The sequence below is a fragment of the Podarcis muralis genome, chromosome 4 (genome assembly GCF_964188315.1).
Source record: "Podarcis muralis chromosome 4, rPodMur119.hap1.1, whole genome shotgun sequence".
NCBI lineage: Eukaryota > Metazoa > Chordata > Lepidosauria > Squamata > Lacertidae > Podarcis > Podarcis muralis.
The window spans coordinates 83,853,405-83,877,518 of NC_135658.1; the positions used below are offsets into that span (position 1 = coordinate 83,853,405).

General features: G+C 42.7%; 1 long non-coding RNA gene across 1 annotated transcript in view; it reads left to right on the forward strand.

Moving 5' to 3' along the window:
- The first annotated feature begins 4,885 nt into the window (after positions 1–4,885).
- LOC144327549 (uncharacterized) overlaps positions 4,886–24,114 on the forward strand; it is a 164,208-nt gene continuing 144,979 nt past the window's right edge. Inside the window, exon 1 of the long non-coding RNA XR_013392681.1 lies at positions 4,886–4,920. This is a non-coding gene — a long non-coding RNA (uncharacterized LOC144327549). The remainder of the gene's footprint in view (positions 4,921–24,114) is intronic.

A 24,114-nucleotide genomic window follows, 5' to 3' on the forward strand; every position in this document is an offset into this window, starting at 1 on the left:
CCCAGCTTTGCCACTAGGCAGGAGGGGGGAAAACTTTCCCCCTGCCTGGCAGTGTGGTGGGGAGTTTGTCCACCCGCGGTAGGGGGTGGCAGCAGGGATTTTTGCCTCAGGTGCCAAAAATGCTTCAGGCTGCCCCTGCAAAGAGAGAGTGAGAGCACACACACATATCATTCCTCACCCAGCTACCAGAAACACCTTCAGTTGAGCACAGGTGAAGACACGGCTTAAACACCCAACAGCCAGCTAAATTCATTGCCCCACATCATACCTCCACAGAAGACACCCTGCATCCCTGATGCTGGTAGCTGACCTTGCTCATTCTCCCTGCCTCTCAAAAACAAGGAGGGCCATAGCCTAACCAGCAGGGCTGTAATTTAATCTATATGAGGTCTTTGGTTCAATCCCTACCATCCCCAAGTAGGAGTGGGAAAGACTCATTTGAAACTTTGGAGAACTGCTGCCTAGAAAAATCTAGATGGACCAGTGGTCTGGCTTGGTATAAAGGAGTATCCTATGCTCCTAAAATATGCAGTCTGTCTCCTTTGTTGCCTTTCACAGATACATAAATCTAGATCACATCCTCTTCAGCTGGAAGGTGGAAAAGGTATACAGTACACATAACAACCTTTCTGCAACCTTCCAGATAATTCCTAGCAATTCAGAAAGCATCCGCTGACTGTTTTGCCAGTGATCTTCTTAACAAAAGAGAATTGTAAGATATAGTCAGCAGGGTTGGCCAAGTTTATGCACTCCTCCTGGCTTTGTTAACCTTCTGCTGTCCAAACACCCAATCTTACAACAATACTATGATCAATGATATTGAAAGCCACCAAGGGGTCCAGGAACATCAGAAGGGTCAGTTCCATTGACCTCAGGGGGTCAGTATCAACCACTTTGGGACACCCTGATGCACCGAGTACAAATGTAACATACAACTTTATGTGAGCAAAGAATAAGAAGGGAAAGAGTGCAATAAAAATCAGAGTAAGGAGAACACAAGTATGTTTGCAGCAAGTTCTGAAAATCACTGAAATGGGAAATACACTTCCAAAAAAAAACCCCAAACTCAGTGTATGGTTTGAGTTTAGCTCTAGTATGAAGAGAAGCCAGAGCAAGGAGAACTTAACAGCATTGTAATTCCATAGAAAGCAACTTGATTATTTCAAACCTAGTTTTAAAAACTTTGTTGAGTACTTATTTATATCCTGAAAGGAACCTCATTGTATAGGTGTTTATTTCTTGTTTGGAGAATGATTGTATAGGTGTTTATTTCTTGTTTGGAGAATGAACTTAAAGTTATCCACTTATCCATACACAACCCTGGGCAGCTTTTAAGAAAACAGTATCTACCAGATATGTGTAATTTAAAGAAAATAATCATAAGTACTTCATTTTATATCTTTGCACAATAGCCATTTATAGTAAATTACTGCAGAGCCGCAAAAACAGAACTCTTGTGACCTTTACCTCCAGCAGATAATCTGCACTGGTAAAGCAAGATTGCTTGTCGCAGGGATAAATAGCATATGTCACTTACCCATTTTAGAAGAACATATGCGGAAAGGGCATTACAAAATTTCTGTCATCTGTGGGGGAAATACTGCACAATTCTGTCATTGCAACACAGCTGATACGTTTGTTTGGTGTTTGTTTATTGTCTCAATTGGCTATCCTCCCATATTTAATATTTCTTCTTTTGAATGTCTTGTGGTATATTTGAATTCGATAGACATCAGATTTTAGGCTCAGTAGTTTCCACCTTTCTAAGTGTTGGCAATACAGCCAGGATCCTCCTTCTGTGGTGGAACACTATGCATGCATGCTTGGAGCCCATTCTCATGCATGCATGCAAAATATATATACAAATGGTTGTGGACACTGGACATGCTAGTGGCGAGAAGCTGGTGCCCTGCAGCATCCTTCACACAGACATTGAAAATGCCTTATACTGACTCCAAACTTACAGGAACATAACCAGTGGCCTTATACTGCATCATTGGTCCACCTAGCTCAGTATTATCTACACTGATGGCAATGGCTCTCCAGGGTTTCAGACACGGTTTCGAGGTTCCAGCCCTACCTGGAGGTGCCAAGGATTGAGACTCAAACCCTTTGTATTCAAGGCAGATACTCTACCACTGAGCTACAGTTCTTCCCAAAAAGTTATTCTTTAAAAAGCTATATCAGCACGCCATCCAAATGGGCAAGCATTCGTGTTACATCGGGATTTTCCGCAGTGCTGTTCTTATGCTCTGGCTGGCTCCTTGCAGATTTTTGAACAAATGTAGGTGCAGGATAAAAGCTGTAGTGACCACAGTTGACCATCCCAATCTTTGTGATGATATCTCAGTTCTTCGTAGTGGTTTTTCTGTTCTGATTTGAGAACAGTATGGAACACCTGCAAATTCACAGCAGATTGTTAAAAAACAAAAGCAAAAACTATAACCAGCTAAAAGACAATAATACTGCTACTTGCTTTCTTCCATTAGAAGCCCAGTCCCAGTTTCCAGATAGCACAACTGCTAATTATGTAATCTGTTTACTGAAGAATAAGAAAGGAAACTGCAAACTAGAAAATCAGATTCTAATTCTTTACCATCACCACCCTGAATCTATGATATCCGCAAAACAAACCTGTTGTGAATTTCAGCTCTATGTACAGACTCAGAATTACTATGCCTGTCATCCCAGAAGCATGAAAGCAGAAGACTTCACTCACAGAGAGAGAGCAAACACAGAGAGCAAACACATATACAGTTGTTTACTCACAGCAAAAAAAAAAAAAATCTGGCTGACAGTTTTGCTATTCCTTTTTTCCCATATCACTCATATACATGAGACACATGCAATCATATGTTTTGCTATAATACTCAAACCATAGGCAAATGAGCATTGCCATTAACACACTTGCCTGTCTCGCTCACATTGCTAATTATTACCTGTACTGTGTGATGGTTGGGAGTTCCCTTTTTAGCGTTCCCATTCCTGAAGAGATCAAGGTGGCTTTTTGATGGATTCCCCAATACAAGTGCCCCAGTTTATTTGTGTTAAACTGTCTTCCTATAGGTTCTCTCTCTGTATTTAGAATCACTTCTATAGAGTCTTAGGACTCTCTCCAGGTCACAAACCCTCCTCTGTCATAGCTGTATACCTCAGACTGCACCTCTAGACCCTCCTTGAGGGTTTTTGCCTGACTGGAATGTATCCTGATAAAGAAAGGAGTGTGACTGTGTGTAAAAACTAGCCTACTACACAAAAGTGCACTTTTGCCTCTGACCTACCCAGCACTGGCATATGGCCCCTGGAAAGTTTCCCAGAAGAGAATGTGGCCCTCAAGCTTTAAAAGGTCCCCTACCCCTGATCTACATGAAGATAACTAATTGTCTCTACACCAAACTAAAATTATTTAAGAGAAAGGGAGCCATAGAATTAACATCTAGGCAGGAATAGCTCACATAGTTCAGCTGTCTTTTGCCAAATGGTTATAAAATTGGACAGTATGTGAATTACCCCTAAATGAATTAAGTGAACCAAATGGACTAAATCCTAAATGAGCCAGTCCTAAATGAGCACATGTAATTACAACATCATCCATTATAATATCGAACTTGGTGGCCCCTTGCCAAACAGCAGAGTAGTCAAAACAGGAGAACAAGACAAAGAAGGGTTTTCTGCATACCCATGACACTCCCCAGTTATGAAGGGAAACATTAGCTTGTAAAAAGGAAGAAGGACTCCCCAAAAATGTTTTCTGAAAAACCTATTTGCAGGCGGAATACAGCCACTGCCCTGCCCTCTGGACTGAGGTGGCCGTATGGGGTGCTGGGACTAGGAGGGGGCAGAGCAGAGATGAGGGCAAGGGAAGCACCAGGTTTGCAGTGAGGACAGGTACAGGTGTGCATCCACTCAGGCTTACCTCTGCAAGCATGGTACTTCACCCGCCCTTACCACCACTCTGTCCTGTACCCCCTTAGTCCCAATGGCCAGCAGCACTGCCACAGGGCAGTGCAGTGGTGGTGCACCACATCATGTGTGGTGACTGGAAAAAAGGCTGCCACCTGGAAGCACCTTACCATTGCAGTCCTAACCATGCCTACTTGTGAATATGTACTGTTTAAGTCAGTGGATAACATTTGCTCTGTTGCTCTCCTTGTTTTAACGGCAGGATTGCAGTGCCTGCTATCTCATTTGTCTTCTTGCACTTCCATAGATTGATGAGAAGCAAGCTAGCAACTCTTGTCCCACAATGTTACTGCAGCCAAAAACAGAAGCAACACTTATCTAACTAATCCCTATTTCCAAATTATGAATCATTGATTCCATACTTTGTAGGTGGTTGTTGTAGCTTGGGGCTCTACACATTAGAATTTGCAAATAGTCTTTAAACTGCTTCTTAAAATATAAAACAAGATACCTGCTGTTTGATTGCATCGTTACAGCATTGAGGGACTCAGATTAGCTGTTAATGCTCACTAGAAAGCATGTATTGCATCTTTGAGGATACAGGGTTTCTGTCCCATTAAATTAAGGAGCCTGTTTCATACAAATTGCCTTCCCTCCTAATTCTGCTTTGGTTTTCTTGTCTATTAAGAACATTCCAAGAAGCAACTGTGTTGTAAAAACAAAAGTAAAGAACTTTAGGTCCCAGGAAGTCTTAGATTTCATGATCATTTTGCCTTAATGCATTTCATAACTGAGGTCATGTAGAAGAGAGAAACTTGAAAATAACCAAGTAGCTAATGCTACAGTCCTGTACAGTGGTACCTCAGGTTAAGTACTTAATTCGTTCCGGAGGTCCGTTCTTAACCTGAAACTGTTCTTAACCTGAAGCACCACTTTAGCTAATGGGGCCTCCCGCTGCCACCGCGCCGCCGGAGCACGATTTCTGTTCTCATCCTGAAGCAAAGTTCTTAACCCGAGGTACTATTTCTGGGTTAGCGGAGTCTGTAACCTGAAGCATCTGTAACCTGAAGCGTATGTAACCCGAGGTACCACAGTACTCATGTGGAAGTCAGTCCCTTTAAACTCAGTAGAGGTACCCAGAGAATCAGACTGGTCTAGTTTTACTGAGTGACTTTAAGTTGCTGAGGCCTGAGGATATAAACAGGGTGTCTGACCATGTATAGTCAACCACCTGTCTGCTTGACCCTTTGCCTCCACATCCAACAAGAAGAGGAAGTCCAGGTGGTTGTAAATTCCTCCTTAGAAAAGGGGGTGGTTATTAGGCCACTCATGAAGAAACTTAACCTGGATCTGAAAGATGTAAACAACTATAGATTGGTTGTCAGCAGCCCAGTGTTACAAACTGAGATATGAAAGCTAGGAGCTAAATGGCACCTTAAACCTAGGTTATGGGCGCAACAACAGAATGTCTAGGCACACTTTTTTTATAACTAGAATACAAAGCTGGAAATGAATGAACTGCAGCTAAAATATTATGTTCATTTTTCACATGATCTAGTCCTTCCCCTGCCCACCCCCTAATACTCTTAAGAGGGTCTCTTCTCCAGTCTCCAGACTGGCTGGAAGTTGGGGAGGCAGAAAAAGGTCCTCCTTTGCTACCACACTGCAGTTTTAATCTGAAATCTTAGGCGCAGTACTGGGCCCAGAGCTCAGAAACTGCTCGTGCTGATGAAATTCCCTGTCACAAAATGCGCCTAGAACAATGGAAGTTTCAAACACTGCAGCAGTCCCTTCCTGGGCAAGCAAGTGGTTTTGGATTGAACTCTTTCTAGATCCACTTCAATTACACTTCAGTCCTGGTTTAGTAATGGAAACTTTCATGTTCACCCTGTGGGACCTTTCCCAAGAGAGGGATAAGGAAAGTGTGATCCTGTCAGTAGTCAGGTACTTCTCAGCAAATTTCAAAACCGTTTACAGTGGTACCTCGGATTAAGAACTTAATTCGTTCTGGAGGTCTGTTCTTAACCAGAATCTGTTCTTAACCTGAGGTACCACTTTAGCTAATGGGGCCTCCTGCTGCCGCCGTGCCGCCACTGTGCGATTTCTGTTCTCATTTTGAAGCAAAGTTCTTAACCTGAAGTACTATTTCTGGGTTAGCGGTGTTTGTAACCTGAAGCGTCTGTAACCCGAGGTACCACTGGACTGCGATATCCTTCTGGATAAGCTGTCTGAGTTGGGTGCTGAAGGTACCCATGTTACCAGTGCTATTTTTCTAGAAAAAGAAGTGTCGGAACTCACCATGAACACCTCCCTCAATGGTGCCCACCTGAGAGGTGCTGGAACTGAGTTCTGGTGAGTTCCAGATGGAAAAAAAGCCCTGCGTGTTACAGCGACTCTGTTCTTTCTTGGACAACCAATGATCTTCTATGCTGTTCTAACATCTACATAAAAGGTGGTCCTGGGATGTGGTCTGAGGTGTCACCAACATGTGGATGGCACTCAGCTCTGTCATTTTGCTCCCCCACCCCACCCCCTGTAATATATTTCTTTAGTCTTCAGTGAGTGGCCAGAGATGAAGAAACATAAAAAAGTCCTCCTTTTCCTTCCACTCTGTAAACAAACTAACTCTAGATTCTCCCCAGCACTATTTCCCTCAGATTGCATAAATGAATGCAAACAGCAGCAGTCCACAGCTTTTCTCATTTTCCCAGGTTCTGGAAAATCTGAATTCACTCAAAAAAGGCTATGGGATGGGTTCTGGTTGAGGACAACATCATATGAATGATGCTCAGAAACCTTAGACTCAAATAGCCTCAAACCCACAGGGCAAGCTAGCTTAAGTGTCTACCCCAAATATCATGTGCATCCAGCCCACTATACTGCATCACTGGTAGGTGACGACCCAACCTCTGAATGGTGAGGGGCCCTGTGCCTCCTAAACTAGCCTGTTGCCTGTAGGTGTAATAGTGGAAGATGCTAGCCAGTCGCCAATGTGGAAGTAAGATTCAGCTGTCATTTTAGTTCTATACATATATGGACTTGGATGGTGCCATCTTGTCTTGGCCTCAGGCTGCAAAATGTCTTGGACCACCCCTGGATTGCACCGTACGGCTGCAATCCTAAACACACTAACTGAGCAATCTGAACAACATGTTGTTGCCACTGAGTCTGGCAGAGCTGGGGAGCGACTGCCACATGTACAATACCACCCAACCACTCATGGCAGCAGAAGTGACCTAGTAATCGAGCCTGGATCAGAGTTCCACTGAGTCCAACACACATAGCCAGGCAGAAGGGGGTGGTGTAAGCCCCTCTTTATATAAATGTATTTACTTCTGAGTAAATATGCACAGGATTCCACTGTAAGGCTTACTTGGGTGCCTCTCAAATCCTGGCACGGGCATTGTCTGAAGAGCCATAAACAGTGCCTTTAAGGAGATTAGAACAGGCTGTTCTGCACTGAAGATCATAATACATACACCCCAGCCCCTTTTACCTTCCTCTTTCAATTATTTCTCTCTCCCATCTGGTCTCAATTTCTTTGAGGTTAGGGAGACACACACTTTCCTGTAATGAAACAGCAATAATTCCACAGTTATCAGTAGGAACCCAATGGACACGTGTGCCAGAATAAATCACTCATGTTTGCACTGTGGATGATTTGCAGTGCGATAGTCAATCTGATATCATTTCTGAGGTCAGGGTACAGCAAAATAGCAGTTTATTCCACTTTCCTGCCTAATACCCATGTCTAGTATTGACTCATTTCCTGTAAATGGCTTCGGAGAATGCCTTCAGAAAATGTTCAGGCAGGAATGTCATAAATGAAAGTGCTTTGCTGTTGCTAAGATGTTTCTTAACAGGGTGTCTGGTCTCCTTGGCAATATAGGAATATACCTCTGTAAACAACATTAGAAACTCATCAAGAGACTTTCACCTTTGTGGGTGCCTAATGCCTATGGAAGTGGGGGAGAACAAAACTAAAATAAGCTGTCTCTAGAAAAGAGATCTCAAGATAACAAAATTTGTTTGTTTAAACAATATACTATTTTCAGATATGTGCCTCCCCCACCACCAACACCACCAAATTGTTTTGGAGTAGAATTTGCTATTGGAACCTCATTTCTCCCCATTACTCCTGGGATTTTTCTCTCACATTGCTTGGGATAATCTACCATCATGAACTCTGTCTGGCACAATTAGAAGCTTGGAGTTTATGTGCTTTCTATCGTCAAACACAACACAGCCACCTGCAGTTGATACTTTGCAAGATTACCATTTGGCTTAAAAGCAGAAAAGGGAAGATAAGGCATCTTTGGGGGAAGAAAGCTCCAATGGCCATGAAGGTATTCCCCCCCCCCTCACTGCTGGTAGCTAGGACTACCTCATTCTGCGCCCTTTTTGCAACTGTCTGTCACTTCTAACTTTCTGTAGTTTTCGCTTACGTTTGCTCCAGATGCATGGTTTCGATGTTCTTGCTGTTCTTTGCCAATTGCAACCATTAGATTCGTTTTCCCTATGTGGCCATTTGATCCTTATGGCTGTAGCACTTCACGTAATTCTGCTAAGGATGTCAGAATCCTACATCTGAAATGATGTTATGGAATCTTCGCAGCCAATTGAATTAAGAGGCAATGTGGGAAAGTGAGGCTAAGAAATGAAAAGGCGAAGAAGAAAAATGGACTGAAATCCTGCAGAAGCAGGCCTTATTGTTATTATTTATTAAATTTATTATTTATGGCCTCCATCCCTTAGATGGAGAAGCTTATGTATGCGACCTTGAACTCCCCAGAGGAGAAGCAGGACATAGCCATCAGTCAATGAATCAATCACTCAAGTAGACTCTTGATGCTCGAGATTTTTCCCCCTCAGAATTTATTCTGGATAGACATGGCTCATGAGATCATCTTCCTATAAATCATGTGGGTTATATATTAATGAAAACTTTTAAAGTATTATCCAGAAAAATTTTTGAAACTCAGGTGATTCCAGTGAGAGGCGAGTGCTTACGTTTCTCCAACTGAGATCAAGGACATTTAAAAGTGAATTGCTTTTTGCTGGACCCCACCTTTCATTTTTAGGTACATCTGAGAGTAACTCAAGGAATAGAGCTATTGCGCACATTATGTGGTATGAGGCAGTTGACAGTGGCACGAGAGCTTAGTGTACTGTTTTTTCCTGGTTTACTACATACATGCTATTTTTAACACGGTGGAGATTTTATTTTTGCTCTTTCGTTCAATGCACCTGCCGATGAAAGTTATATAGCCAGTGATTCTACCACCTCAGTCTGCTACCTATGTCATTTGAACTAGGGCTGATACCTGGAATATGTGGCGTAACAACAAGGACAGTGTTTCTGAACAAAGCACACACTCTCTTCTTTCTTCACTGCTGAGCGACTAGAACAGCATCTTATGTAACTTGGATTGGGAGTAGGAATGTGCAAGGAAAAAAGTCATTTCATAATTGTGTTCATTTTTGCTATTTAAGACCTTATGTGTTTTGCTCTTCATTTGCTAAAATCACATTTGCTTCTTTCTTCATTTGTTAAATTCATGTTGGTTTTGTTACATTCATTTCCCATTTTTCCTCCTCCTGTTGTTGTTTTTCCCCTGCATCTTGTGGCACAAGCAGCAGGAGTGCTGATTTGGGGGGGCTGCCATTTTATTTCCCCAGAATGCTTTGGACATCGACATTGACACATTCTATGGTGTACTGGGGGACGAATGACAGTCACTACAAAAATAATAATATAATAATAATGCTCACCTCAGAGGCTGGATCAGACCAAAGCTCCTTCTAGTGCAGCATCCTGTACTCACAGTGTCCCATCAGATATCTATGGCAAACCCATGAGCAGGACATGAGTCCAGTAACATTCTCCCATTTGTGATCCCCTGTCAGGAGTTCTGAATCACATAGAACCACTGTAAAGAAGGTGAATTGCCTGCACACAGACACCCCATTCTTCCTAGCATTACTGACTTCACATGATGAAATTAAAAACCTGAACAGGGCTTTACTCCCTAAATATTTTATGGAATATTATTATATTCCTGCTGGAGACCCACATTTTGAATCTAGGTGTCCATCCGATTCTTTTGTTAATTAGTAAAGGTAAACGGACCCCTGACCATTAGGTCCAGTCGTGACCGACTCTGGGGTTGCGGCGCTCATCTCGCTTTATTGGCTGAGGAAGCCGGCGTACAGCTTCCGGGTCATGTGGCCAGCATGACTAAGCCGCTTCTGGTGAACCAGAGCAGCACACGGAAACACTGTTTACCTTCCCGCCAGAGCGGTACCTATTTATCTACTTGCACTTTGACGTGCTTTCGAACTGCTAGGTTGGCAGGAGCTGGGACAGAGCAACGGGAGCTCACCCCGTTGCGGGGATTCAAACTGCCAACCTTCGGATTGGCAAGTCCTAGGCTCTGTGGTTTAACCCACAGCGCCACCCGCGTCCCCTTTTGTTAATTACCCACAAGTGAATCAGATCTATTTTCCACCCTCACACCTATGAGTCTCTGTTGAGGTGTTTTCCCACTTAGCTTTTTCTCCTCCCAATTTTTTTGTACTTGTGCAGAACCACAAGGGTTACCACAAGTCTGCCAATGCCCCCCCCCCCATTCTCATTCTCTCTCTCTCTCTCTCTCTCTCTCTCTCTCTCTCTCTCTCGGTGGTGCAGTTTTGGATACATATGCTCAAGCGTAGGAAGACTCAAATCAGCATCAGTATGTGGGTGTATAGTATGTATAGTAATGATTTTTCAATATATACAAGTTGCTGCTGATGTTATTAGAGCTATCATCCAGCTTCTAGAATTCTGCTTTGTTTGTTTACTGCATTGGGGTGGCGGGGTTCTGTCATATATATATATATATATATATATATATATATATATATATATATGCAGGTTTTGGTGTCCTCGGGTATCTTCCCGTGTAAAAGTTGGGGTGTCTAGGCGACGTTTCGACGAGGTCTCACTCGTCATCTTCAGGCTGGTGCTTTCGGCTTCTTGTTACTGGAACAGAGCAGGATCTCAGTGTTTGAGTTCCTATAAATACTGTTGAGGAGGTGTGGCCTCCTATGAATAAAGCTTAGTTGAATACCACCCAGTATATGCATCTCTTAAGTATTAGATTATATATATATAATCTCCTGTTAAAAACTAAGCTCCAGGCTTGGATTCCTTGTGCCGTATCACATAGTAAATGCCAAACGCAAACAGCCTGGCTGTTTTATGAACATACTCAGTTGTAGGAGAAATAGCAGATGTTGAATGTGCTCTGCCATGGCAAGAATCTCGCTCAACAATGTGCCTTTTCCTGTGAGTGACTGGTCTGGAAAATCTGTATGCTACAATTTGTTTAGTCTTTCGCTCCACGCATAATTTGGTAAGGCTGATGAAGCAGCACCATATGTTACCTGCACTGACACACAAAAAAGGAATTTCTGTAACAGGAGAAACAGGCATTTCTAAAGCATCCATGCAGGGTATCATTCACATAGTCCAGATGTGCATTTCTCAGACCCCAGTTCACACATCACCTAAGCGCCTTTGGGTTCAGCAAGTATGGCCCGAGAGGTCATGCTTCCCACACCCACTTACCTCATATATGTGCTGTGCAACAGGCAGCTCAGGTGAGCAGTTGGTAGCTCAGACAGACACTCTGCAGCTACCCTAATGCTACAGGTGTATGGATGCCTGCAAGTCGTATGTCTGAATATTGCAGGATGGGAGCACAGGTAAGGTCTTGCCTATTACCTGTGGTCCATCTCATGTATAAACTGGGCCTCACTCTACGCAGCAGCAGAGGAAAGCGTAAGCTGAATTTTATACCCCGTTTAACTAAGACCTTTTTATAGGTTCATCAAAGAACTGAAATAAAGGTTAACTGCTTGTTGTGATAACCATGCCATTAATACGATATACCTGCTGCCAGTGTCATGCATAAACTGGGACTCTGCCCATACCACTGCACAAGAAAGTGTAAGCTGTCCTTTATACATTGTTAAACTAGGGCCTTTGTGTAATCATATCAAAGAAGTGCACAAAGAAGTGAAATAGAGGTTAACTGCTCATTGTGCTAATCACACCAGGGATAGAATTTAAAAAGTCAACAAAAGGGCAGGCTTGTTTGACTGACCAAGAGCTTTTTACAATAATTATTTCTGAGTGACCTTTGGTTTTTCCAATGGAGGTTTTAGAAGAAGCAGTACTCTTGAACTTCCATATTCCAGGTTGCACCAAATTCAGTTTCCATTAGTAGTGCTGACAGCATGGCACTAGCAAATAAATTCTAATACTTAAGAGATGCATATACTGGGTGGTATTCAACTAAGCTTTATTCAGAAAATATCTATTCAAATTAGGAACCTAACATAGTCATGTTCATTAATTTCACTGGGTCTGCTCTAAGTAAAACTTAATTGAATATCATCCGTAAGAAATATGACAGCAACAGCCATAGTAATACTGAAAGTACCCAGCATACAACATAATCCTGAAATCACACAATATAAACAATATAACTGAAACTACAACAAACGATTTCTAAAAGCAATAACAAAATGCAACCAACACTCAAAAGTGAAACTCACCAACTTAGCATCTGCAGTTAAAGGCATCATACATTAAAACTAGCAAGTACAGTCATACCTCGGGTTGCGAACGTGATCCATGCGGGAGGCACATTCGCAACCTGCAGCACTGCGTCTGCGCACCAGTGTGACGCGCTTCTGTGCATGCATGTGACATCATTTTGCACTTCTGTGCATGTGTGAGCGCCAAAACCCGGAAGTAACCCGTTCCAGTACTTCTGGGTTTAGCGTAGTCCGCAACCCAAAAATGTGCAACCCGCAGAGTTCGCAACCTGAGGTATGACTGCATGACTCCGCAGGAGAAAGTGAGAAGCCATGGTGGCTTAAGGGTTTTTGTGACAGTCGTGACATTTTGTGGACAGTTGGAGACTATGTAGAGTGACCCAGTCACAACTCATTCAGACCTTTAATGGATTGAAGCATGAAAACAAGCTCAGAAGCAAGTAGGAAGCTAATGGGACAGGCCTAAGATCAGAGTTATATCTTCTGACCTGCAAGAGCCAGACAAGATTTTACAACACACTTATTTGCAGCTCTTTAGCTGAGTTATGGAAGTGAGAGCTGGACCATAAAGAAGGCTGATCGCCGAAGAATTGATGCTTTTGAACTGTGGTGCTGGAGGAGACTCTTGAGAGTCCCATGGACTGCAAGAAGATCAAACCTCTCCATTCTTCAGGAAATCAGCCCTGAGTGCTCACTGGAAGGACAGATCATGAAGTTGAGGCTCCAATACTTTGGCCACCTCATGAGAAGAGAAGACTCTCTGGAAAAAACCCTGATGTTGGGAAAGACTGAGGGCACAAGAAGAAGGGGACGACAGAGGACAAGATGGTTAGACAGCATTCTCGAAGCTGCAAACATGAGTCTGACCAAACTGCGGGAGGCAGTGGAAGATAGGAGTGCCTGGCGTGCTCTGGTCCATGGGGTCACGAAGAGTCGGACACGACTAAACGACTAAACAACAACAACAAAGCTGAGTTATGAGATTGGCTGAGCTACTCCAAGTACAATTAAGACACAGCGACAACAGGTGTTTCTGTTATTAATGCTCATGCCTGCCAGAGTTTCTAGGATTCTATGATTCAGCGGTTTCTAAATGCAAACTGCAAACTCCTGCAGTGCACTGATCTCAGACCTCAACCTACAGATAAATTGCTCATTCGGGGGGGGGGGGGGACAATTGCCTAAGCATTAACTCCCACTGACAAAATATCAGCTAAGCAGCTTTGACTCTTAGCAAGCAATCAGCTAGACAAAGGATAGTCACTCAAAAGCCACAGTAATGTATTCCTTGGGTTTTGGTTGATTGCAATAATCCTTCAAGAGATTAGGCAACAACTATTCAGCATCCAAATATGCAAATCTCTGGTTTGCCTATCGCAGTACATAGACTTGCATTCTGTTGTGGGAATTGTGTGCTTTGCAGGAAAATGCAGTGGAAGAAGACTGTCCTGCTGTCCTATTATCATTTTTGCTTCTGACATCAACATTTGCTAATTAGTTGAATTCAGTATTTGAAAAGTCACGTACTTTTTCAGCCTGCATTAATTAATTTGCCCTGTAATATTGCAAAATCCTAAACCGAAAACCTCTGACTTTACAAAAATTGTACTAAGGAGGACAAGGGCTAATCCCGGTGCATTTAGCTTCCTCAAAATCTGACAATTTAAAAATATAATAAAATAGCTTTTTGAACTTAACAAGGGCTCGTATTGCCAGAAATTACTAAGAGGATAACAAAGCAGTTTGGACATCTATAGAACAAAGCCATGGGAGGTCACAGCTTAACCCATGTAAAAGAAGAATTTCTGTCAGGGTCATTGCAACATACCACATACCTGTGACACTTTCCCATTAAATGAATTTGAGGGTTAATTGCTCAGCTGTTACATTTGACGCCCAAGAGATCAATAAATATTGAGAAAGGATCAAATTTTTGATTTAGATCCATCACTTCAAAACATGTAACAGGGAAAACAATCTTTCATGTTGTGATTCAGGCGAGTTGCAAAATACTATTATTAGTGTTGTAGGGCAAACAAAATGGGTTTGGAATATACAGGGAAAGTGTTTGAGAGCAGCCATAGCTCAGCAGTAGAATACATGCTATGCACACAAAGGGTTTGGGTTCGTTGGTTATTGTTTTTTCCCAGGTGGGTGAAGTGACTGTGGTGGGACATGACAGAGGTTTTGCACAATTATTAATGGTATGAATGGATAGGAGCTCTTCTCTGTCTCATCAAACTAGAGTGGAGTTGATTGGCAATATAGTCATAAATGATTTCTTTATACAACATCTAAGTTGCCTCTGTTGCCTCTGAAATGCAACAGATATTTGTTGCTCAAAGCTGTAAGGTAAAGGTAAAGGGACCCCTGACCATTAGGTCCAGTCATGACCGACTCTGGGGTTGCGGCACTCATCTCGCTTTATTGGCCGAGGGAGCCGGCGTACAGTTTCCAGGTCATGTGGCCAGCATGACTGAGCCGCTTCTGGTGAACCAGAGCAGTGCACGGAAACGCCGTTTACCTTCCCGCCGGAGCGGTACCTATTTATCTACTTGCACTTTGAGGTGCTTTTGAACTGCTAGGTTGGCAGGAGCAGGGACTGAGCAACGGGAGCTCGCCCTGTCGCGGGGATTCAAACCACCGACCTTCTGATCGGCAAGTCCTAGGCTCTGTGGTTTAACCCACAGCACCACCCGCGTCCCTTCTGCTCAAAGCTGTAGGCCATTGCAAATATACAAATGATAATGATAAAGGAATGCTTGCTGCTAGTGATAACCACCAGCTCAGTGGGCAAATTCATGGAGGATGAAGCTTTCAGTGGCTGCTAAGCATGATGGCTATTGTCTGCCTCCACAAACTGGAGACAGCAACACTTCTGAATACCAGTTGCTGGAAACCACCGGAAGGGGAGAGGGCCCCTGTGCTCAAATCCTGCTTGCAGGTTTCCCACAGGAATCTTGTTTATCACTGTGAGAACAAGACGATGGACTTAGATGGACTGGTCCACCAGGGCCCTCCTTGTGTTCTTTGAACTCCTGGTAATCAGGCAGAATTGTGGAGGATGAGGAGAATAGCCATGATGGTACTTCCATGCTGAGAAGCAGAATGAAAATCAATTGCTCTGGGACTTTATTTTGGCAAAGCGTAGGGCCAGAGTGCCATTCTATTCTGCCTGACAGGGCTAAGGCTGACGATGGTAACACTGCTTTAGTGCACAAAGAAATACCCTGTTTGACTTTTATATAGTGGGAGGAAAATGGTACTGTCGTCACCATTACCTCTTTCCAGAATAGTCAAGAAAACGATAACGGGCTGGTGGCGCTGTGGGTTAAACCACAGAGCCTAGGACTTGCCGATCAGAAGGTCGGCGGTTCGAATCCCCGTGACGAGGTGAGCTCCCGTTGCTTGGTCCCTGCTCCTGCCAACCTAGCACGTCAAAGTGCAAGTAGATAAATAGGTACTGCTCTGGCGGGAAGGTAAACGGCGTTTCCGTGCGCTGCTGTGGTTCACCAGAAGTGGCTTAGTCATGCTGGCCACATGACCCGGAAGCTGTACGCCGGCTCCCTCTGCCAATAAAGCAAGATGAGCACCGCAACCCCAGAGTCGGTCATGACTGGACCTAATGGTCAGGGGTCCCTTTACCTTTTTATCCAAAACAGAGACAATTCAAAAAGGCGAAAATTTAGCAAGGATTCCAAACAATCCGCAAGCACTTCTCACGGTCCACCTCCAAGGAGCCTCCAGAACATAAGATAAAAATGTTCTCTTTGTGATTACTGCCAGTCAACCTGAGAGTGGGGAAGCTTTCGGTAACAGGATCTTAAGGAAAAGAAAACATCTGGAGACTTCCTGAATGGTACATGGATCCCAGCTAACTGTAAATGACCATGAAGGGAAAATATCTCAGTAGCCAATATTTTTCTCTGCTGGTATCAAATGAAATTCATTTGGTATCAGCTGGAGCTTCTGTAGTGCTAATGGAAGTTATTTTCAGTTATCACATCAGCCCATAAGTATACAAAGGCAGCAATTTTGCTAGTAATCTGGAGATCAGTTGGAATGCAGGGGGTATGCTTTAGACTATTTCAGCAGTGACAAGCCTTTATTTTAAATACATGTTGTACATCATAAATAAAAAAAGAGCACAGCAAAAAGAACATTGAGCTAGGGTAAAGATTAGAGTTGGGAACATATCACAGTGTGAACATCTGAACTCCTAAACACTAGGAATGCCCAGAAAACCCAGTGCTTAATCGAGAAGAACTATGCCTGAAAGCTAATTTTATGCCACAGATGTTCTTTTTAAAACTTCAGATATGAAAAATGGCACTGTTGAAATGAATGAGGGAGCAGAGGTGGAATTTTCCAGCAAGTTCTCCTAACACGGATCTGGTTACAAAAGGAATGAAATATTTTTGTTTTCTCAACAGTCCCAATGATAGGCGCCGTTGGATTGAGAAATTTTAGAGAAAAACTAGTGATTCATTTCAAACTGGGCAGCAGATCCTTGATATGATTGCCTTAAAATTAAATGTGCTAGTGCTTGCCTGTAAAGCCCTAAATGTCTTGAGATCCAAATACCTAAAGGAACACCTCTCTCTACACCAACACATCCGTGCCTTCAAGAGATGCAGCTGGTATGTTATCTTAATTCCTATTGTTGTTGTTGTTGTTGTTATGCTTTTTTCTTTAAAAAACATTTAGGGGTACTCTCATTTTCCTACTCATATTAAAATACTTCCTCTCATTGAGGCCAAACATAGATTCACATAATGTTTAGGGGTACCCCTGCATCCCCCCAGAAAAAAGCACTGATTATGATTATGAGATTATGATTATACCTTTCCTCTCAGGTATGATGTATGACTGGTGCCACCACTACTGCAGTCTTTTTGGTGCAAACCTAAAGCCTATTTGTGTGCCAGTTGCATTCTGAGCACTTTAATTGTTGGCCTGCCACCTTTCCTATTGTTTTAGTTATTATGGAATTTGATTAGGAACCTACTTTTTCATTTTGTATTTTATTTTAGAATGACTCAGTGATCATGGCCTTTGCCTGCAACCTGTTAGAATTCCTGCTCCATGATTGCAGTCATGAGATTGTTGTCTGTCACATGACAGTATATGTTTTGACTCCAGAGTGGGAAGTTACAGAAACTGTGTTCCATGAAGTGGGACTGTTGTCCTTTGTTCTTTCTCTTTGCTGTCTGATGCTAGAGAGAGAGAGAGAGAGAGAGAGAGAGAGAGAGAGAGAGCGCCATGTTGCAGTGCTCCGTGTCTGTTTATATGTAAATAAAGTAGATTAGCCAAAATGCTGAGTTGCTGTGCTGAGGTCTGTTACGCAAGCTGCAAAGACTCTGTGGATCCCTAAGTGTGCCGGTGTCTGTCGGCATTGGTCGCTGTGATGTTCGGGCTGAAGAAAGCTAATGAAGCTCCCGAATGATCTACCAGGAGGGAGAGAACATGGCAGTCGGGCATGTGTCTCTGCTAGGGTCCTACTCGAGTGTAGGACAAGCTCCTGACACAACTCTAGGATCTGTCAGGATTAAAGGTGGTTTTACATTAACAATAAATAAATTATAAAATAGTAAAAGTCATCATCAAGTGTTGAGAAAGTCGTCATCAATAATAGCAATTGATGAACCTAAACGTTCAGAGGGGAATACTTGTGAATAAGAAACTCTGGGCATTCAGTGGGAGGAGGGCTGTTTATGGCTTCCCAAAGGCACCTCTTTAACTACTTTCGAAAACAGGGTGCTGTTTTAGTGCCCCCCCCAGCAGCAAGGTATTTGAAGCCACATACACATGACATTAGCCCAAATCCATCTGTATCCTGTAGTTCATTGAGAAATACTGCTGTTTGGTGTGTTTACCCTCAAACTGGCTTCCATCCGGTTTGAAAACATAAACCACATTCACTGTGCAGTGTTGGGTACATTTGAGAAAGTCGTTGTTGGGATGGTTGCAGATGTGGGACAACAAAACAGGTAATACACATGGGGTCAATACTCCCAGGGCTTTTTTTTCAGCCAGAACTCACCAGAACTCAGTTCTGGCGCCTCTCAGGTGGGCATCATTGCAATTATAAAAGAACAAGGTGAGTTCATGGTGAGTTCCAGTACTTTTTCTGGAGAAATAGCACTAAATATATTAGGGCTGCCATACAGTCGGAATTTCCTGGACATAGCCGGGATTTGTAATTAGAAGCTCATTTTTATTTTTTCATTTTTTCAAATAATTTTTATTAACAGGCCAATCAAATCACATTAATTCCAAATCACATAAATTCCAAATTACACAGCCAAATTTGTAAATTTTTGTTGGGGGTACCCATGCTTCGAGCTCAGAAAGGGATCCAAACATCTCTCTTGCTGCTGCTTTAATGTACACAGCTCTGTCAAAATAGTATACACAGTTCTGTTCAATCTTCTCTTTGTTATTTTCCTCTTCTTGTTGTTGTTATCATATATTCCTTTCTTTGTGATCTCTGGTAGTCTCCACAAGCGGGTTGAAAACAGACGTTGTTGTATCCTGTGTGGATTTTGCACTCCTCCAAGAGCCATATCAAGATAGACAGACGCCATTTCCGCACCTCCGTACAAAACATTCCCAAAGTCTGTCCGTTAATTTCCACAGTCTCTCCTCAATTTTCTCAGGGGGCCCTGCCAGTCAAACTCACAGTCCAGTATAATAACAAACCATGGTCCTCCTTCCCCATCGATCATCCTGTGTCCAGGCCTGCCGTAACAAATCTCTTTTTAACTGCGTCACAAAGAGCTTTCATTCCTTTCCCAATGTTCCCACAAGCCATGTCTTTGATTAGTAATTTATTTCCACACAGTTCTTAATTATCCTGCTTGTAATCAGTAATTGCAACGATTCTTTCTTGGGGGGAGGGTTATTAGGTACTCACATAAGATAAAAAAAGAAAAGTCCCCCCCCTTTTCAGTCCCGCTCTGACATACCGATCCTTTGATGAATCTTCTTCTTGATTTATTGTTGAGTCCAGCCCATCACTCCACTTCACAGAGATCACTTTAATTAGTAGTCTTATATCCCAATCTTCACTCGAAATATGTGCATTTGCTTCTCTCTAATTGTTTATTTTGAGCTCCTGCAGCCAGTACGCGCAATCAGAGAGAGCCATCTCCCACGAGGGCTATGTGCCTAGTGCCCTCACCCCCTTCTTTCGAATCTGGGGGTGATTTATGGCAACCACAGGCAAGGCAGTGTTCCCCATTCCCTTGGGGTAACAAGGGAGGCTGCATACTCCCATATCAGCCTCTTAATTACCTCGTGTGAGCCGGAGAGATGGTATTGTCGGCCATCTTCCAATGCGCCCCTAGCGGGGCCCCCGACATAGCTGGGATTTGGCAGTGTCTGGGTGGAAATCACTTTAATTTCCAGGAAAGTGTAGATTTTGGCAAGTATCCTTAAAAATAGCTCCAAAACTTCAATTTATTTGGGTTTTTTGCGATTTTGTGTCCATATCTACACTTTTTGAAATATAGCAACCCTGTAAAAATGTTTAAGTGTCCGCTGTTTCTTTGCAAAAGAGGAGGATAGGGAGAGAACTAGAATAGGTGGTGGAGGCCACACAACATTTCTTCCAGCAGAGAAGCAGCTGTGACCGCAGGGATCCCTTCTGAACCAAAGTTAATACGTTTTTCAGTTTAGTTAGGTGTGATGATTAAGTGTCCACAGTATCTTTGAGAGCGGGGAGAATGGGGAGAAAACCATAACAACTTGTCTCTGTGACCTCCTTCCTATCAGCCCCACCAGGACCAGTTCACCAATGGCCACTGATCAGAAAATAGATCGTGCTTTCTTGGTACAGATTGTTGAGGGTTTCTGATCCAATTGTTTAACAACAGGAAAAACAAAATGACTTTTCTCCAGCTAGCTGAGACTGCTGAAAGAAGAACGCTGACCAGGGGTGGACCTACATAACACTCTCAGGCCTTGCAAATGTAGACAGTTTTGAGGGACCATTGGTCTGACAGCTTCCGATGTTCCTGTTCCACTCGGTACATTCTCTTGACAGACATTGGAACTGATGCCTTAAAACTGTACACAAATGAGGCGAAAACATGCTAAGCAAACAGCATCACTATAGTCTCCTTGCTGTGATGAAAACCCAAACTGAGAATATTACGCATAATAGAGGGTGGTCTTGGGCATTCTAGTCAACATGCGCAGGCTCAGCCTTAAGAAACAATTTGTTGTAACTGTGACAATGCAAACAGGAAGAAGATAATGCTTGCATTCTCTAAACGGTGTTTCTATAATCTCTTTTGGAACCTAACAAAGAAATGCAGGGAGTCGCACTGCATGTACTCAGAGGTTCATCTACAGACCTTCCCTCCATGCCTACCCTGCCCATCATAATGACAGACATTTTGCTGCTTTAAAATAATTCCCCCATTAAGAAATCCCTGTGCTGCCTCTCTTTCTTGTTTTATTATCCTGGAATGATTCAAAGGAAGCATTAAAGTTATTTGCTGTGCTTTCTTTCCTTGCAGATGATAGCTCTAGATGGAATTATTAATAATAGTCCTGCATTATGATGGAAAAGGGGGAGGAAAGGGCAAATGAGCTGGAGTGAGCTGCTTCAACAGAAATGACGCATCCAGGACAAAGGTAAGGTAAAAGGTAAAGGACCCCTGGATGGTTAAGTCCAGTCAAAGTATTGCTTTACTTACCAGCATGTGGGTGCTTACAGTGGCGCATGTCATCATTCATGCCAATGCAATGTTCCAAAACATGGCATTACAAGAGAATTTGGTCAGTGTTATGCAGGAGAACCATTGGAACAAGATGCAAGGGTTTGTCTACACTACATTTTTATGGGGTGAGATGTCTTCTTGAATTCACCCCTGCAGCGTTTCTGCGGAGCTTGCCCATTCACTTCAGTGGAAGAGGTTCTAGCCACATTATTTCCCCCTTCCCCACCATTTTATTGCATAATATGAAATAAATGCAAAACAACGCCTGGAGTACAGTTTGGCTGGTGCGTATGTTTATTCCATTGCAGTGGTCACATGTGCTACTGTGACCACCAGTACCTCCTACGGTGCCCACAAAATTCTCAGTAAATATATCCTCAAAGATGCACAATGTAGAAGAGACTGCTTGCTCTCCCTGCTCTGTTTGCACTGGCTCAGCCTCCCCAAATTGAGCATGGCACCCCTCCTTCTGTTTTGAGCAGCTTCTCTCTGTGAATGAGCATGGCAGAGAGAATGAGCTGATGTAGTTGCATTTCCCCCCATCAACAGAGAGAGGCACAACTGGACTATTTTGTGGTCCTGTTTCTTTCTTCTCTGTTAGATGTGGCAGCCATTTTTGTGACATGGCACACTCCATTGGCAACCATGTTCTTGTTGTTGTTGTTGTTGATGATGATGATGATGATGATGATGATACCCTGCCCATCTGGCAGTGTTTCCCCAGCCATGGCACTTTTTCAAAATCGCAGATATTCCCTCTGACCTTTCACCTACAATATACACCTCATTTCATTTATCAATTGCTTCCTATGAAACATCCTGTGATTAACAATTAAAAAAAAATCAGTAAAATGGGTATGTGTTGCTGGAGAAACACATACCCAAAGTCCCTTAGGAATATGGAACTAGTTGCGTAGCTTTTTGGATCCTGGCCTGCATTTCTTACATGATCCTATACTCAGGTGTAAGCCCTACCGAGTTCAATGAAACTTACTCTCAGTTAAGTGTTTATAAGATGGCTGCCAAAATGTGTTGTTGTTTTTTTGTCCCAGAAAAATTATATAATGCAAGTTTTATCATGCATCTTCTAAATTTAAATTGGCTCCATACATGCTTATAAAAGGGAACAGGACTTTTTTATTTAAAAAGAAAAGGTGGGATTGCCTCCCTAGCTAATACTAATTTACTGGATGTTTAATTTTATTGCTGTTTCAATGTTCTATTGCTTCTCTTAATGGTATCAATGTGATTTACGTATTTACCGTAACATCTTTGAATATGTTTCATTTCCCTCTGCAATTAAGCTTTTTTATTTTTTAGCTTCTACAAGTTTTTTTTTTAAAAAAAGATGCTAGCAAACAAAAATGTGAATCCACTTACTCATAGGTGATAAAAATTCACAGTAAAGCCATAGATGTAGCAGAGTGAGAATTACCGTAGCAGCAGGAATCAAAGATAAAAGAAGATTACAGATGATGAAATGTAGTAATTGACTAGAAATCGCTGAAAAATACCAGATGGATGTCAGTGTTCCACACAGTTCTAATATGCCTGTGTGGTTTTATTGAGCTTCACTTTTCAAATTTCCTAAGTGTAATTGTGGTTTATTGATATAGTATATGGCCCAGTTAATAGGTGACTGTAAAGAGAGATGGAGCTTAAGCCCGTCTGCGTCCAGGAATAAATACTGCCCAGCACTGCCTGGTTGAAGAGGTTCCTGTTAATGGCTGCCAGAAGATGCATTTGTTTCCTCGTACATGAGCAAAAACTGCTCCAGGTTGAATTTAAATTGTAGGACGAAGTGCTGCAGCAAAGATCAGGCACACAATTATAGCGCCTGCCAAAAGGGTTTTTACATTAGTTTTGAGAAGAAGAGGGAAAACCCCACCAAAAGAAGGGAAACAAATTCCTTTGGAGTAACAGCTTGTCACAGCCAGCTTGGACTCTTCACTCGCTTCCAAGGGCGGTTTTCTCTCATTTTACTTTTCAGTGGTGAGGAACCAGGCACATGCAAGTTTATAATATGCCAGATAATATTAACGTTTGCCTGGATTTGCACTTCAGAGTGATTAAATTAAGGAAAAGAGGAGGTGCAGGAAGAGATAGTCTATTCTATAAGACTGGCATTACTATGCCAAATGATGTTTGGGTTTTTAAATGTGAAACTGCTGTTCTACTGGTGGGGGGGGGGGACCTCCCTTATACTGTTTTGCGTATTTTTTGTACAGTGGTGCCCCGCAAGACGAATGCCACGCAAGACGAAAAACTCGCTAGACGAAAGGGTTTTCTGTTTTTTGAGTCATTCCGCAAGACGAATTTCCCTATGGGCTTGCTTTGCAAGACGAAACGTCTTGCGAGTTTGTTTCCTTTTTCTTAAAGCCACTAAGCTGTTAATAGCCGCTAAGCCGCTAAGCCGCTAATAGCCGTGCTTCGAAAGACGAAAAAACCGCAAGACGAAGAGACTCGCGGAACGGATTAATTTCGTCTTGCGAGGCACCACTGTACCTGATCCACCTGCTGTTTCTGCCAAGCCACTGTTGGTGTCTTTTTTTATTATTGGAAGAACATTACTCATATTATCCTCCCTCTTTCACACAAACTCAAGCTCTGTTGTTATGAATTAACATTCACGGACACTTGGAAATCTGAGGGATCATCTCCTTCAGCATGAACCTACCTGAAAACTACCATAATTAAGAGAGGGCCTCATACCCGTCAACATTTCTCCAATGAAAATAGAGACATCCTATTTAATAATAATAATAATATCCCATCCATCTGACTGCATTGCCCCAGTCACTCTGGGCGGCTTCCAACATATATAAAAAACATAATAAAACATTAAACATTGAAAAGCTTCTGTGTACAGGGCTGC